This window comes from Rhipicephalus sanguineus, chromosome 4 (genome assembly GCF_013339695.2).
Source record: "Rhipicephalus sanguineus isolate Rsan-2018 chromosome 4, BIME_Rsan_1.4, whole genome shotgun sequence".
Classification (NCBI taxonomy): Eukaryota; Metazoa; Arthropoda; class Arachnida; order Ixodida; family Ixodidae; genus Rhipicephalus; species Rhipicephalus sanguineus.
The window spans coordinates 111,979,986-111,984,379 of record NC_051179.1 but is presented as its reverse complement, the minus strand read 5'-3'; the positions used below and the strand labels follow the sequence as shown (position 1 = coordinate 111,984,379).

Here is a 4,394-nt window from a genome sequence, read left to right as displayed (position 1 = left end):
ATACGTCACGTCGGTCACTTGGCGGCATACACGGTATGGTCCGGTGTACGGGAAGAGGAGCTTTTCAGAAAGCCCAACACGTCGTGCTGGAGACCAAAGGAGGACAAGAGATCCAGGAAGAAAGTGGGCGTTTCTGTGACGGCGATCGTAGCGAGATTGTTGGCCCGCTTGCGATTCGGTTAACCGAACGCGCGCAACTTGACGTGCATGGTCGGCGCGGGCAATAGCTTCTGGAGTGTACTCAGTAGGTGGGTACATGGAAGGCGGCATCATCGTGTCCATCGTATCTATGTATAACAATACATAGATACGTTATTCTAGAGACCCTAGTTTCTTAAGCTGCGCTGAAATTGCGACTGCGCCGAAACTTGGCTTCCTCCGTGCCCTCTGCACGAGCTCATTGTTGTGTTTCGGTTTCGGTTCAGTATTGCACTGTACGAGTGCCATGGGGCGCCGCTCTGGCATTCCTGCTTTACCTAGGCGACGTGAATATAAAAGAGTATGTGGAGAGTACTCGTTGAGTGCGGACGTTTCTTCTGCTTCGGCGCTTCGCGCCAAACCGCGTGTTCGGGCTGGCTGGCGTCCCCGCCGGTCGCGTTGGTCACTGCCGGTCTTCGCCTGCTGCTGCGCCGGGACTACCAGCCCGCAACACAGCATTCACGTTTCCCGACGTATTGCCAGATGGCGTTCATATCTCACGCAGCGCCTCTTCTATCGCCTTTAGACGACATTTGCAGCGAAGCACGCAGATACGCGGCCAATTTTTAATCCATCTTGGTTGCAGGCCTGCAGTTGCAGCACGGCCAACGTTGGCACGGCGCACATGTCGCGTGGGCCGAAGCACGCCCAGCAGGCGATCTTGAACACTAGATGGCGACAGCTGCACCCAGAATGGAAGCCGCGCGGAGTAGTTGTGGAATTTCTATCAACAATTTTAGCTTTTAAACAAAAACGTAGTAAGACATGACATTAGTTCATTAAGAAGTGTACGTTGAAACGGGAAGAAAAGCAATAAAGTGTATTGAGGAACTGAAACATTGAGCATCAAAACCCCAAACTTGAAAAAGTACTTGTGCGAAACCTTGGCCACGAAGCCAAGTCCGTATTCGGGCGGACTGAACAAGGGCCGATTTCGGTCATCGCTCAGGTCTCTCCTCAAATCCGCGTATTAATCTTTCGCCTTTTACTAAAGATTACCGTGGGGAGGGGCACTCCAATGAGCCTATAGGCCAATTTTTGGGAGGCCTTACCCGTTTGGGTGAGGCCTAACATTGAAGTCAAAAGAAAGGTTTTAATGTGTGTGAGTTCGCAGTTTGCGCTCACCTTCGGTTAGACACTATTTGCACTCCGAAGTCAGTAACTGCGTATTCGAATTCACCTAGTGCACCAGATTTCTAATCACATACACGTCTTTACTAGGCCAGGTCCCCCCCCCCCCCCTTTGCAGCTTTCCGCACTTCGGATCGGGCCCGCCCTCCTGACTTTTGGAGATTCTTGCGACGGCTCCGCGTTCAACCTTGTGCCTAGCGCGCGAAGTTTAAATATGTAGTGCGATATTTTCGGTATTTATCGAGTAATTAAATCGCCGGCATAACAGAATTAAAAAGTGAAATTATGTGAAAAAAAAATTCTACGGAGCATTTGCATGTATTACAAATGAGGCTGGTTCAGCGTCGTCTGGGCTTGCACGTGTTCTATCGCAGATCAGTGTCCCGAATCGTCTGCATTCTTACCGCTTTGATTGCAGATGGCATAAAAAAAAAAAAACACATACTTCTCCGTTCAATCCATGTATATGTACTACGCCTGTCAGGTTATCACAGTAATTCGAAGTTACGCGACCAAACACGCCCAATGAAACACAAAACCTCTATGAAACGTTTTTAGAGGTCTCGTGTTTCGTGGAACGGTCCGGAAGGATCACACTAACAGCGTCAAGAGCTCCTCTCACCTGCATCAGCCAGAAGAGCGGTAGCTGCATGTTTTTCTAAACAAGGAAATAACACTCAATGATGATTCCTGCAGCATTTATTTCGGCATTTTACTCCTCAAAGGGGCGCCAAAGTGCAGGAAGGCGACAAAATGTTGCCGCGGTGAGTTGGGGATGTTGTGTCCGATTACAAGCACGCATTTCTAACCAATCTGCAAGAAAAACAATGCACCAGGCTTCCGCAAACACAGAGTGTACCGTGCACACGCAAAAATTAGTCAATACTGCGTGAAAAACAGCAGCGAGCAATCGCGTTTACCACGAACATCCACAAGAACCGCAACTGCAACTCCTAATCTCGGAGGGGTAGCTAATCTTGGTGGTGTTGCCCTAGCCCGCGATGTTCAACAATAGATGGCGACTGCTATAAGCTTCAATAGGTCTTCAAAATGGGAGGCCGTGCGGTGTAATAAGTCAAAAAATGTTTATCAATAGTTTTAGCTTTTAAACTATAATGCAGCAACAATTGACATTCATTGATTAAGAATCGCATGTTGTAACGGGAAAAAAAGCAATAAAGTTTATTGAAGAACTGAAACATTGAGCATGAAAACCCCAAAGTTCAAAAAAAAAAAAAAAAAACGCCAGGCCTGCGCTGAAACCGCAGCACAGTCATCGCGAAAGCTGGAAGAGCGGCGTTTCTAGAGCCCATTGTAAGCTATCTTGGGGCTACAATACATGTACACTAGAAAGATACCCACTACGCCATAAAACACAATTTTTGTGAAGTTGGGAAGCACCTACTAAGCCATTATTCGTCATTCTGAGGAGAAGCGAGGCACCAGCTACACGTCTGTAAGGCATTATGTGCACTTTGTTGACGCGACGACTGATGACGATGAAGAATTATGCCTCAGCCCTTAGTAATGGGTTGGAAGCTTTAAACGGACCACCAGTTATGTAATTTGCATTGGGTGACGCCCGGTCGCTATTTCCCTCTCCCGTCATGCTGTATAACATACGTTGACTTGGCGAGAGACGGGGGGGGGGGGGGCGAAGAACTTTTCTGAGACCCCGAGGAAATGGATCATGCGCTTATGGGCTTCCTTTGCAACCAATAGAAGTGCACTTGCGAGGAACCCACTACGCTCTAAATCATTGTAATTTTACTGAGACCCCGACAGGGCTAGGCAGTATCGCGATACAAGAGTATCGCGATAGTATTTCAGAGATACTTTTGAGTATCTGTATTTCTATATCGAGATACATTTGAAAAATGTATTTGTATCTCAGTAGTGAAATACATTTACGATGTATCGCCTGTATCGCGATACTATGCAGGACACGGGTATCTCGCTACATTGTTTTTTGTGTCGGAAATGAGTTGAGGCGTGTTCCCAATGGGGGAATGACGTTTTTTTTTCTTTTTTGTGCCAAGACAAGCAAAGGCGCGCCGCCGGTCGCCGACAGATAGGGAGGCGATGGTTTCCCCTCAAGCACAGAATGGTCCATGTGGTAAAGCGCGCGACAACGCAGGCGGCAGAATCGCGGGGGCAGTGTTGTCGGCCTCTGCCGACGAAAGTCGCTGTCTCTCAAGGTCAGTGCAGCACGCCGAACTTTTTTCGGGTGACAAGCCATTACTTCGCGACCCCCGGCGCGGATACCGCCTTGGAACAGGCTTTGCAATGCTTCGCGGGCGTTCAGTTCTCAAAGCAGCGACACTCCCTTGCAATGTCTTAATGGCGCTGAGGGTACTGTAATAAATAAATAAATGATCTGAACGTTTCGACGCGCTGCAACTTTAATTACATCATGCTGCACTAATAAGTGTATTTGCGTATTATGAGCATCCTTGAAATAAAAAAAAAGTATTCCAGTATCTGTATCGCTGTAACTGTATTCCGGAATACTTTTTTCGTCTTATTGCAAAAGTTTCTCCGAAATATCCCGTTACGTTAAAGGCAAATGTATCTCAGTATCTGTATTTTAGGCTTCCAGTTCATGTATTTCGATATCTGTATTCCGGAATACTTTTCTGAGTATCTCTGCCCAGCCCTGGACCCCGAGGAAATGGATCATGCGCTTATGGGCTTCCTTGGCAACCAATACAAGTGCACTTGCGAGGAACCCACTACGCTCTAAATCCTTGTAATTTTACTGAGACCCCGAGGAAATGGATCATGCGCTTATGGGCTTCCTTGGCAACCAATACAAGTGAACTTGCGAGGAACCCACTACGCTCTAAATCATTGTAATTTTACTGAGACCCCGAGGAAATGGATCATGCGATCAGAGTTCTTCAATCATACCAGTTGCGAAACTCCCCATAGGCCCCATGTATCAAAATCCGGACACGCCATTGGCCGAAACTGCGGGAGTGAGCTGATTGTCGCGTCATCTATCGACCAAAACACTAACTAATAAACGCCATATTTTGTGTTTTATGTTGCGCAGAGCCGTGAGC

General features: G+C 47.5%; 1 non-coding gene across 1 annotated transcript; it reads left to right on the top strand.

Moving 5' to 3' along the window:
• The first annotated feature begins 1,139 nt into the window (after positions 1-1,139).
• Positions 1,140-1,264, top strand: LOC119392060 (U5 spliceosomal RNA). The gene has a single exon (XR_005183652.1). It is a non-coding gene; the product is annotated as a U5 spliceosomal RNA (small nuclear RNA).
• The last annotated feature ends 3,130 nt before the right edge of the window (positions 1,265-4,394 follow it).